This window comes from Topomyia yanbarensis, chromosome 2, assembly GCF_030247195.1.
Source record: "Topomyia yanbarensis strain Yona2022 chromosome 2, ASM3024719v1, whole genome shotgun sequence".
In the NCBI taxonomy this organism is placed as follows: Eukaryota; Metazoa; Arthropoda; class Insecta; order Diptera; family Culicidae; genus Topomyia; species Topomyia yanbarensis.
The window spans coordinates 79,420,740-79,434,748 of NC_080671.1; positions in this window are offsets into that span (position 1 = coordinate 79,420,740).

The window sequence follows — 14,009 nt, forward strand, 5'->3', positions numbered from 1 at the left end:
TCTCCATTCGGAAAGTATTATCCCCGTTTTTAATCATATTACGTTTTCATCTCAACTTGACGCATTCCCAAAATAAAAACCTGTTTTAATCCACCTAGTGGTGCAATTGTGCTTGTCTCATTTGTCCAGACTGCGATTCCATGGCTGGTTATCTACAATGGTGGAAATGAATATTACATATTCAGTACGATTTACACATACATACAACGGATCGACAGCCACGATCTTGAGATACTATGTGATACTGAAACATCGCTTGAAACTAGCGGCGGATCATGGAGAAAGATCCGGGAGGTCCAGGTCCTGCCGAAAATTTTCAACTTGTTAAGAAATTTTAAACTAGTTTTAATTTTAACGTAGCAACCCCTCACTGCATACTCCCTCCGGGCCGGTATGATTGACGATTTTTAGAGTGATTGTATAACCTTTCTATATGAGAAAGGCAAAAATGTACCAAAGTGCAAAAAAGTCAATTTTTGTCAAACATCTCAATGCTTCATGCATTTTAAAGTCATTTGGCATCAAAAATACAAATTTGATTTTGAAAATTTTTCATTTCAGTTTATATTGGAATTTGCTGTGTGATTGCACTCTTCAACTCGTAACTCCGGAACCGGAAGTCCAATCAATAAAAAAAATCAATAGCAATGGGAAGGTTGTACCTTTCATTTGAGACTAACTTTGTGCAAATCGGTTCAGCCATCTCTGTGAAACAGAGGTCACAATTTTTTCCACATACACACATACATACACACACAGACATTTTCCGATCTCGACGAACTTAGTCGATTGGCATACGACACTCGGCCCTCCGGGTCGGGAGTAGATTGACGAATTTTAGAGTGAATGAGAAAGGCAAAAACATTTTTAGCGAATGTTGAAAGTTATGCATTTTTTTGGTAAGCAGTTCTATGTTTCATAGACATTAAATCAATTTTAACTTCGCTTCTTATTAAATAAAGACCCTTATTACAGTGCATCTCTACAAAAGCGAGCTCAATTTGAAAAGAAATCTGAGGATTATGATTGATTACAGAACTCTAGAATTTTCTATTGGAATGTTTTCAGGCAGGAATTTGATATTGATGCTATTAGACAACTGTGAAATCAAGACCAATAGATCAGTTACATATCAGGACCCCATTCCGACAATTTATCAAAAGTTCTCATGATGTTTACAACAACAGGTTATCAATCTACGGATCAGATAATTGTTATTGTAATATTAAATTAAATCAGTCTGCATCAATAAATTTTCAACTTCAATCCAATTTTTTTTTTGGGTGTGGTGGGGGGGGGGGTGGGGGTTGTATGGTGTTAAACCCCAAAACCTTCTCTTGGCTACACCGTTGCTTGGAGTTATTTATTTCGCTTTTCTTGTTCCGATATGTTTCAGATCGATCCGATGGTTATAAGTTAGAAAAATTGCAGTCAGAAGGTTCGCACAAATGAACATTTTTGCACTGATAAGTTATCAAGTTCCTTCCAGACAACTTGGAAGTGTTTGGTGATTATTTCTAGCGGTTGTAGATAGAGAAATGAAATACAAAATTCGTTTTATCGTAATAATGTTTGGCTTATTTCAATGGATTATTACTATATTGAACAATAAATAGGCGACAAAGAGTAATCCACAAACAACAAGCCATAACTTTTAAAGTATTCAAAATAGATATTTGAAGTCTTCAGTAAAGTTATTCACAAAAGTAAGAGCTACAAATTTGCTGAAGACATCATTTCGATATAATCACTTCCAAGAAAATTTGTGAAAATATCTCACTCATAGGGGGATTAATCAGCAAAAGCACAATACCAAAAGAAAGGGCATATTGCCTCCATTGAATTCTCCAAAGACACTATTGACCTAAAATAAGCCGTTTTGGCGTTAATAATAGATAACATGTTTTTGGTCATATTTCTGGCAATGAGAAATGATAAAAATCTTTCGTCCGCAATTAATGTTAAATATCTCTTTTGATAATAATCCGATTTCAACAATCTATAGCTTGTTCGAAAGGTATTCGTTAAAGCTGTCTAAAAACATATAACTTGTTAACCTATATTGTCAATTTCGTCAGATATTTCAAAAAAACTGCAAAAAACGCCATTTTTACGCATTCAAACATTCATATCTTGGAAACTAAACATCAGAATCAAAAACAAATTAATAGCGTTCATACTGTTTTTTAGTTCTTTCATTTAAATTTGGATAAGATCGGTTCAGCCATTGCTGAGAAACACGAATGAGAATTTGTCCGTTACATACACACACACAGACACACACACACACACAGACATTGTCCCAAATCGTCGAGCTGAGTCGATTGGTATATAAGACTCGGCCCTCCGGGCCTCGGAAAAAATCTTGAAAGTTTGAGCGAATTCTATACATTTCTTTTATAAGAAATGTAAAACATCATTTTCATAATGTACCTGGCAATGTGAAATGTTTTTCCGTGAACAAATCTATCTATCTATCTTTTATATATATATAAAAGTCAATGTTTGTATGTATATGATTTTTGGACTCCGAAACGGCCTAACCGATTTCCGTAAAAATTTGCACACAGTAGGTATTTGGTATGGGGCGTGTTTGTGTGCTATTAGTTGGAGATTATCTACCCGCCAGATGGCGCTTTGGAACAAATTGTGTTTTCCTCCTATTTCGCAGAGCGTCGCAGCAACGCGCGATGGGTATTAGCTAGTTATGGTATAAGTTATTGAAGCTGGGAAAAGCCAGTTAAACAGCACTGATTGACCGCAAATACTTGTCTTGACTGTCCACTGTGGTTAAAATTTGTCATGCATATAAAAAGGTAGTCTTATTGATTAATTGGTCAGGATAGGTGGTTAGCTGAACTTTCGCATCTTTAGGTCATAGTGTGCTTTGTTTCTTTAGCACCAGTAGGCGGGGTATCAGGTTACCACACGTTTTTACAAATACCTCATTTTAGCATGATTTTCAAAACTGTTCATATTACTGACAGTACATAGTATTCGGATTTACACATTATTCATAGCTCTTACAATTCGAATTGACTACAAGATGGCGAATTTTGCATTTGAAATTTTTATTTCATTGAAAAGTTATGAGAAAAAGAACAAAAGTGGAATCATGCGTATCCACTCTCCCCTAGATAGCTGCGCATTTTATTGAAAAGAATACAATAAAATCAATCGCTTTTCAAAAGCACACACAGGACACGAAAAATAATTTTTTTTTTTAATTAAAAGCTATGTAATTTTCGTTGTGTATTCTGTATTCCCGAGATTCCGGGATTTCCCGGGCATTTTGTTTTTTTATTTCCCGGAAAGCAATTCCCGAGAAATGGAAGCTCTCATCATCAGCCATAACTTACGGACTAAGAGCTACAGCACTGTATGATAGAAATAGAAGTTCTGTAAGTATGAAATGCAAATTTTAAAGGACATGCTCAAATATTGTAAGTGCAGACCAAAAGAAAAAAAATAATAGAAAAAAACGGCGGTTAAATAGACAAGAATTATGAGAATAAGGGATCACAATTAAGGGGAGGTTCTCATTCAAATGACCAAAAAGTAAGCAAAATGTTGAATTTTTTTGTGGGTCAATAAAAACATAGAAGGAAACACCCAAATTATTCGTTGTTCACCGTTGTCTGTGATTGTTTGATACTTCACGATTAGTCTGCGATGCCATTACAGATCAAGCCATAAAATACGTTCCCGAGACCTGTACACATGTACAGTGCAACGCAAAGCATTCTGGGTACATGCGTTATGTCATGAAAAGGCTTCTACGTGAGGCGCGCGTCTCGAGTCGAGAGCGTCCCATGGCGGCCAAAACGCCGCTTCAAACAATGGCCTGTAGAAACTATTTTGATGCGCGGATCGAAAAACCCGTCTAACACAATATGGTAGACACTTATACCTTTCGAAAAATTCAAAGGAAAATAATCATTTTTTTTTTTTGAAAATTTTGGATAATAACCTCCCCTTAAGAATTAAAAGTTGCACAAAAAATGAAATATCAGTAAAGGAGATAGGTGGACTAGCCCAGACGTGGAATGGCTCGGTGAAAGAAGATAAAAGAAATATGACAGGGGAAGTGGATGAAGAATAGACAGAATTAGCTAAAGATAAAGAAAACTTAAACGCAATGGCCGAAAAGATTTGTAAATATGAAGCAAGTAGAAAAGACTCAAAACAAGGAGTAGAGGACTAGATCAGTTAGGTAAAATAAAGAAAAAAAGTATGAAGAAAGAATAAAAATATAGATAGGCATGTTATGCCTACTTGTGAAAAAAGCAAATCAATCAAATCCACTGAATCGGAAGTCGCCATCTTAGTTCAAAACGGCGCCAAACATCCGTTTTCATCATCTACTCTTCAAGTTCGTTCCAAAAATACCCATGTTGTTACAAAATGGCGCCAAACATACTCATATCGTTAAGATTATCAGGAATATTACTCACCCCGAAGTTGCCATCTTAGATCGCAAAACACATCCATTTTCATTATCTAATTATCAAGCCTACCCGTATTATTATGTTAAACACTCAAGTTTTTTTTACGCGGGGGATACAGGCCGGGTAAATTTCAAAAACCGCGAAAATTTCAAAATCCGCGTAAATGAAAACCGCGTAAATTTCATAATCCGCGTAAATGAAAACCGCGTAAATTTCATAATCCGCGTAAATGAAGACCGCGTAAATTTAAGAATCCGCGTTAAAGGGAGCTTCGTTAATGGATACCGAGTAAATTAAAAAAATCCGCGTAAATTTCGAAAACCGCGTAAATTTCAAAATTCGCGTCAATTAAAACGGCTTCAATTTCGAAATCCGCGTATAAAACCGCGTAAAAAATGCTGCGCAAAAAAACCGCGTAAAAAAACCTGAGTGTATTCAGTAAATTTTGAATACTTTGACGAAATGAATTGAAATAAGAATGTGAACCGAACTTTGTTTGCGAACTAAATCCCGAATAACGAATACTTTTTTACGAACTAGTTTAATTTGTGAACCCCCGGTTTGGTACGTAAACGGAGATTCCAGTGAAACACAAATAAGTGTTATATTTCCATCTGTCATATCAGCTCAAAGGTTGATACTTGTTCAGAGCTGTTTGTTTCAATAAATACTATTTATTATTAAATTAGCTGTAACCCGGTGCGCTTTGCTACACCCATCAGGACTAAACGAAATATTTTAAAAATACTAAAAATAACAACTATTTTTGCTCGCGGATAGACAATGTTCTTAGTTTGACCACCTGGATCACAATTAAATTAATTGCTCTGTTTTCCTACACACAATCGTTTGAAATCACTTGATATCATTCGAATTCGAGGTCGCAGTATATCTGCTCCTTTATATTTTCTAGTTACAATGGTCGCTTAAATGAAATTTTTCAACCAAAGCACAGTTGTGGTTGGTCGAGGTTGCGCAGTAACTAATATAATAGGCACACAAAGTTTCGATTGCAACACATGCGGTGCACAGTGTTCCAAAACGACGTTTTCACAATCAAAATTCAATAACTCCTGATCCATTGGTTTTGGAGAATGGATTTTTTTGAAGAAGTTTCTGGATATCAATAGATGCATCTTTTGATATAATGAATTGAGTGATGAATCCCCTAAAAGTGAGATAGAAAATTTATTTCCCCAAATAATTTAGCTAGAAGCTCGCTGTCTTCAGTAAAGTTCTAGAAAATATTATTGTGAAAATCTTTACTGAAGATACTAAAGCTCTATATAGTAACAGTAGCGAGATATGAAGGTTTGCTTGGGATAGACCCCTTCAAAACAGTTTTTCGAATATAACTTTTTACGATTACTTTTTATTATTAAAAGTGTCTTCTACAAAGTTATTAAAAGCGATAAAATATACATTTTTATAACAACGATGAATCTGTAGCTCTCGAAACAACAAAGTTATTGTCAATATTTTTTTTATCAATTTACACCTTAAGCAACTTCCTTAATCGCAAAAATTTGTAGAACGAACTTTATTCTTTCGATTAAATATAAAAACCTTCGTCTGACGGAGACTGCTGGGTTGGTTACGTATAAAACCAATACTCCTGAAAGCATGGTGGATCGACTGAATTAAATAATTCAACATGATTATCCATATATTTATATGCGTAACAGAATTACCATCGATTTTATTTTGGATGGAGTAGTGAATGAAATTGAAGTCAATATTCGCAATCGATTAATTCTTCAACAGATTGTATTATTTTACAAAATCATGTGGAAATGTGGTGCAAGTTATTGTTGCATCGATTAACATTTTGCCAACCCATATATCTAACTTTTTTGGCGAAGATGACTATAAGAATCATTCAATAAAAGTATGCACATATAGTGAAAAGTTCTGTTTTCGAAACATATTTCCAATGTTACGAAGACATAACGGAGTGTTGGTGGAAGTGGGTAAAGTTAATTTATAAAAAAATGGTGCATTTAAAAAAAATATTTTGGCTATACAGAGAGTGTTAGTATATTCATTCACTTTCCATATAATCACTGCACAATTGAACAGAATTTCTTCAAATATCATAGCAGAATACTAAAAATTGAGCCAGTGACAGAGAATCTCTGGAGGTATCTCGTTGAAAACTTGCTTTGTGGTGTACATCATAAATCAAAATATATTGAACCAATCGTTTTCAAGGTTTGCACAGTTCTTCTACATATCCCCAGGTATTGATCGAAGCTTTTATTTTTTTCTTGATATTTGAATTTTTCGTAGCATTCTGCAGCTAGAAATTCAATTTTTGTTAAAAAAAATCAAATAACTTATTTTTGTGAACAAAGTTATGATCTTTAATGATGTTATGATATGAAGGAGAACTGTGCAAAATTTCAAACAATTTGGTTCAGTAGATTTAGAGTTATTCTGTATATCGCATTTATTCGTGGTGTCTCCTGAAGATTTTCAATATTTTGCGGTGAACATTAAGGAAAATATTGCTTAAATGTTGCATTATTGTCTGAATAGACTAACACTCTCGGTATCGCCTATTTTTTTAAGCACGGTATTTTTTTCAACAATAATCCTACCCCCTTAAGCAAGAACTGATTTCATCAGTAGGTGTCGACTAACGGATAAAATTTGACGAAGATCGCGGACCACGCCACCAAATATTCGATTAGTTCCTTTTATGGGTCATCGTGAATTCGTCCTATATAACAGTGTTGCATTCTTTCAGCATTTTGCTTACATCCGAATTTTGATTGATATCGTAAGTAACGTTTTCCGCAAGCGCAAGATTTAGTGGCTGTTTTAGGGCAGAGCTGTTCGTCCATAATCCAGCAATGCTGATTTAACTTCTGATGAAGCAATCGCAAGTGCAATTTTCAATTTAATTTTCCATTTAATTTTCGACAAATTCATGCAATTCATCAGTATTATATTGTCATTCGCGTAGTAGATCTCTATCAAATAAATTCTTGCCATTTCATGTATGTGCTGGTAAACATATATGCAACAAAATTTTATATTTTTGAACTAATTGATAGATATTACATCAGAAACCCTCCCTCTCCTTCACATTCCGAAACCAACAATCATTTCCACCGTCTTGGCGCCAAAACATATATAATATATATATAGCTAAAAAGGTTCTTCAGTACCCCCCCCCCCCCCCCGGCTCCCTTTTTTCGGCTTAGGTACTTCTCACCCTCCCCATCGTGCACAAAAACCACCCCATGACCATCTCCTTAGTAGAAGGAATACTTATATCAAAATTGAATTCATCGCTAATAATCACATTGAATGAATAGATAAGGATTACTTCAGAATCCTCTTCACCCTCCCCCCCCCTCCCCTCCTTTCTTGGTCCACTCCCATCATCCATCGGCTCGGTGGGAGAAATACATATGTCAAATACTAATAAATATGGAGATATAAATAATGCTTTGCCTAAAAAACAAACCCCCCCCCCCGAAAAGAACCATATCATGACCATATATATATATATATATATATATATATATATATATATATATATATATATATATATATATATATATATATATATATATATATATATAGATACAAGAAAGGTGAAGAACATATCCAATTAAAAAAGTTAGGTTTGTTTTTGAACACCAATAGCTCTTTCGCCAACACTGCCCTGCTTTACAGCGTAAACATGAACAGCGTCCATTCAACATGAATTTTTCATCCATATTATAAAATAAAATAATATCCACTGCAGTTACAACAACAATGAGTAGCTCTACTTGCGACTTAGATATATACATGAAAAACATGCCAAAAATGTGTTGTGATTCATCCGAGATCACAAAATAAATTTTCAGTCTCAAACAAAGTAGTTCTCATTTTCCCAATATATCAAAAAAGCATACTATATGTCGTATATTAGTTTCCATTTTGTAAGTATTTATAGATAATCAGAACTAGGGCAGTTTTAAAATCTTTTTACCATGTACTGTACGCAATGTGCACCAAAAATGTTTCATTACAAATAAATCCTATTTGATTCTGCACGAATTTTATTATGAGATTTGTAGATCGCACAAGATTTTACGAATAAAGGCCAATAGTTAGAGAGATTTAAAATGTAAACTATTCGTGAAAAGAAGTATTTTTGTGATATACAAGAAATGTTTCGTGTAATAATTTATACCAGACAATCATAAAATCATAAATCAACACATTATTTACAAACATATTATTTATTGCTTCGCATGAGCGACTATCACATAGTAACAAAAAAAACTAATCCTAATTTCGATATTAACCTATAACAATTCCAGGAGGTGCCGGGAAGAACTTCTTTCGCCTTCTCGTTGGATAGGGCCCATAATTGCCGCCGTAGTACGGGTACGTAGAAAAAGGATACTGATAACACAGCAGAGGATAATCGCAGAAGATTGGAGCTGTCTTCACAGTGGCCAAGCAGAGAGCCAACAAAATGCAGATGGATACAAGCTTCATTTTTCTCCTCGCTACAATGCAGATCGTTGTAAGTTACAACTGCGACTGGCAGGAATTTAAAAGGAATATCGGTATCAGGTGTGAAATTTCTAGATGTCTGATGAATGATTCAAACAAACACAACACTGGCGATTTACACATGATTCATTTTGCTCTGGTTATAATAGAACGTAGATTGATAAATGACTAGTATCAACAAAGACGTATTCTCCAAAAAAATGACATGTGTTTGGGTTTGTACCGCTAAATATGTTGTTTGCACGAACTCATCCTACAATGGCTGGCGGTGCCGGCCAGAACTTCTTCCGATTACTCTTGCGAACAACACGCACCACCGTGTCACGTGATTGAGATTGTTTTTCACCCAGCTGTACCGGGTTGATGCCATCCTGAGGCGCAGTACTGACGTAGCCAATGTGTGCATTCCATAGTAGCGAGAAGAGCAACAAACAGACAACCATGTGTTGGATGAGACGAACCATCTTCTTGATAGGTGAAGCCGGAAGAAATTTGCAAGATCTGTTGCAGGTACTCCGTCGAATTCTCACTTGTCCGCTAATCTGCAAGCTGATGCGTAACTGTTTGACTCAAGAGTTGAGGTTAGCTGGGTATTTATACCTTCTTTGGATAAACGGTTGTACTTACGTAGGAATGTTGTAGAAAATTTACTGGGTTGGGTTGTTTATTAAATTATTTAACATATCAGTACAGCTTCCAAGTGCGCGTCGTTGAATGGATGTAGAGCAAAATATTATTGCATTTTAGAGCGCTTTGTTGTTAACAAAAGAATTTCGCGCTAATCTGAAACTCGATAATCGCTGGATTTGTTGGAATGCAAATATAGTATGATTCAATAAGAATCAGGAACGCTCTATTTTAAAGTTGATTTAATATAGGATAGTAAGAGTGTCAAGTTTATTTCATTGCACTATAATAAAATTCAGACAAACATGTGAAATGGTCCTCATTCCAAATGAAAGCCTCTCTTAGTTTGCTTTCTTTGTCGTTAATAACTCGGTCACTTTTACTTTTGCTCCATAATTCTTAGCACAATTTTCTAGTCAAAATAAGATTCGTTCGCGAATAATAATATTGGAAAGTTGTATTACAATTGCCGTAATAATAGAAATAGATAGTGAGGCTGATTTGCATTTAGAACCATTTGACATGCCTGTCTAGAAAGAATCGGAAGTAATCCTATCGGTTTCTGATTAAATCGCGAATTTGCGTCGCAATTCCCCCATAATCTGCTCACTGTGTGTAAGTCTAGGGATTTTCGTTTTGTCTTCGTCCCAACAATATCTGGCTAATCTGACTCTAAATGGTGGCTCTCAGCGCCTCCGGTACCTGTTCTCATCTGGTGGACCACAGTGCTCAACAGCCTATACACCATCAAATGTTTGAGGCATATTCTTCACGTATTTTAAAACGATTGTATAATTCCCTAGGTAACCCAACAAACAACAAAAGTTGAACAAGCCTTTGATACCAGAGAATAAGCTGAGCAAGAGCTTTTCAAGCAATTTTACAGCTAAATTGTTTATTGGGAACCTTCCCGGTGTTTAGAACTGTCGTATGGAATACCGCAAGAAGTCTGTCCAGAGACAACATTGATGAACACCGAATTCAGCTGTTGTACGCTGTTTTGAGATATAAATGAACTACCACTCAAAAAGAGAAATATAGACTAGATATTACAGGTATACCGCGATAGTAAATTTTCCTTCGATAGTACGTACACCAGCAAATTTTTGTCTTGAATGATAGTGTGGACGTCAATGAAATGACTCAAATTTTATGGAATTCCAGGGATTTAAAGGGATCTTCTACATACTTTAGAGAAGTTCTGTGTAGCTTTTCAAATTCCAACAGAGTTTTCCGAACTTTAAGTAAGCTATAAATGCACCATAAACATTATGAAAAGATATCTTTAGGATTTAGAGTCATCATATAAGTTTCGGGGAATTTTTATAAAATTCGGACGAATGCTTTCAGAACTTCATACAACTGGTACAAAGCCAATTATAGTTTTTCCCAAAATCCAAAGTTTCTAAATGAGCTTTAGAAAAGACGTTCGAAGGTCATGTGGAATTTAGGAAAGTATTTCATCCTTGAGAGAATTTTCAAGAGCTCAAACAATGTCTGTGAACAGCAATGTTCACGAATTACACGCATATTCTACCAAACACAAGTCACTTCAATTGAAAATGTTCTCTGAACATCAATAAATCCCACGAACTTGAAACGAAATCTCAAGAATCTTTGGGAAGTTCGAGAAGCTTCATCAATATCCTAAAGATTTCTAAAAAATCTTCCAATCATCAGACAAAAAAAAACTAAATTATTTCAAAACTTCATGGAAATTACAACGAACTGCAGGCAATTTCGTGAAACTTGCAGTGGACTAATTATTTCAAGGCAGTATTCCAAGAAACATTTTTCAACATTAGGAAAACCTACGGCAAATAAAAAAAAAACTTTTGATGCGACAAGTCCTGAAAGCTTCAAAAAAGTCGTAACTCCGGCAAGCCGTAAGTCTCTGCTTGTTGTTGTCATTTCAAAACGGCATTCAAAACATAATTTGAATGCCTGTTCTCAGTTATGCAATCGGGCATGTATTTGACAAGAAATCTGTATTAGAAATCCGTGCCATTTTGTAATCTTGTGATACTAAAGTTCTTTTTAACGAGATATCTTGGTGCCCATGATCTTTCTTGCTTTTTGAACTTATTGGTGAGTAGCATAATCTCGCCGTTATTGTTACTAACTTCATTGCCGATTATGCTAACAGTTGATTTTGGGGTGGTGAATACTGTTTTGCAATTATCACTAGAGCCTTAACAGCTTTTACAAATTTGGCAACCGTTTGTGCTTTAGATTGTGGTATGGAAAACTTTGCTCTGAATTGGTTTGTCGTAGTTGTGTGTGTGTGTGTGTGTGTGTAATCGGCTGAGTTGCTTTCTTCTCTGTATCTTCCGCACAGGGTCCTTCAGGGTATGGTGTCGTAGGAATTTTTCCCGTGTGTCTAGTGTGGCTTGTTTAATAATAGTTCCGTGCGCTTTGAGTTAAGTAGGACGGAATAAGTCTTGAGATCCGCATCCTCACCACAAGAACACCATTAGGAAAACGCGAAAAGAAGTTTCTCGGAGTATCAGATATAACATATTCTACTGCGTTTTGTGACATGCATTTTGCGAGTCATGTAGCCATAACTCTATATTATCATTTTTCATATAAACGGGACGTTAAGTTCAACCCTGTCACTTTCAACCACGTGTTTTGGGTTCGTCTGTGACACGAATCGTTCCACTTGGCTAATGTATTGGATGATATCATTACTGCATTTCACAGGAGATGATACTGAAGATAGGCCACTTCCGTAAGCCTTAGCTCCATTTTACCTTCCGAAAATATTCCGTTTAATGAAAACTCCGTCGCATAGAAAAAAATCAAAGTCAACGAGCGTTGGACTGCTGCTTGTCGTTCACTTTGCTCTATTGTAGGTCCGACTTGAATACAAGTAGAAAGTAAAATTAAAAACAAGTTTTTTTTGTTTACGCTTTCTGAAACTGTATTAGCAAGATATTCTTTATGCTTAACTTTCCAAATATTAAGAAGTGTGATTTGAATTATTCCTCGCAATTGCAATTTAGAGTCTGCTGAAATTTTTTATTTTGTTATTTTTATTTGCTCAAATTTAATTCATTTCCGGTTGCAAACGTCATCAATTCTCGGCTTAGTTTTAAAACGCACGGATACAAGAGCCAACATAGCAAGAGTTATTCAGCAAAAAGTAGTTTTAAAGTAAAGTTTAAAGTTTTAGTAGTAAAAAAATATCCAACGCCGTATACCGCAACCGTGCCGCCGATAACAATATTTTCCATCGGCCATACCTCTAAAAAATACTCATATTTTGCCTTGAAAAATTGACATTTTTAAATTGTTGTAGCTCTTTATAATCATCTAATTGAGGGTAGATTTGCATGGATGAACTTAGGACTAGTGACGGAAACAGGGGGAGAAGGGTTCTTGGTGGCAATTTTAGAACCGTTTACCATGACGTTTTTTCAAATGTGAATTTTAATTAATTTGAAGCAATTAGAGATGAACTCACGATGTTGAAATTTGACAGGCATCCAAAAGAATCTAATTGCCTTTATCAAACCAAACGAATTTGTATGAATTTGCAGTAAAGAAAATAAATGTATGATAAGGGTCCAAATTATGCAGGGGTCCAAATCAGGTTGGTTACCATATTCGTGCCTATGTACGCCAAACGCAGCAATGGTGTACGTATTATCGAAATATACCTGTAGCTATATGAAACTTGACTGTGAAATTCAAATCCAATAGGCGAACAGTTTTAGGAAAGAGTTACAGCTGTTACATGTGACTACTTGCTGTGAGATGAAAAAATACATCCAGGCGTTTTAAATTGGGCGTTCATAGACTTGTGGGTTTGGTTTAATGTAATGAGAGTTTTTGCTAGTGTGAGTCGAGGTCGAGGGTTTCGGATGAATTTTTACGCGAGTTTGTATGGATAGTTTTGAGCCACTGTCATGGGCACCGTACAGTGTGTTAAAGCGTTTTTTTCGTGCTCAAAATTAATAGCATCTAAACCGCTATCTTTAGGAGTATAGCTTGTTCGGAGAAGTTCGCATCAAAGGAAATATATTGTTCAGTGATTAAATCACCTATAAGTGATATACAAAATTTATTTCTTGAAATAATAAAGATAAACACTTTGTGTCTTCGGCAAAGTTGTAGAAAATATTACTACAAAAGAAATTGCTGAAGACATATATATCTCACTTTAATAGTTTTCGTGCTACGGAACATGTAATATGGAAGACCCCTTAAAATTAGTTTTTTTCGTGAAAACTTTTTTAGACATTCTCCTACGTTCCTGAAATCTTTCAATGGCTGGTGTCCAAAAGAGGTAACCCCATGTTGTGTGTTATGGAACGTAGGATTTCTCGATCGTTTTCCTGCGTTTTAAGAAAAAGTTGTCTATCAATGCGTTATCTAGAAGCATTAGGCTGCAGCTCATTTAGCGGT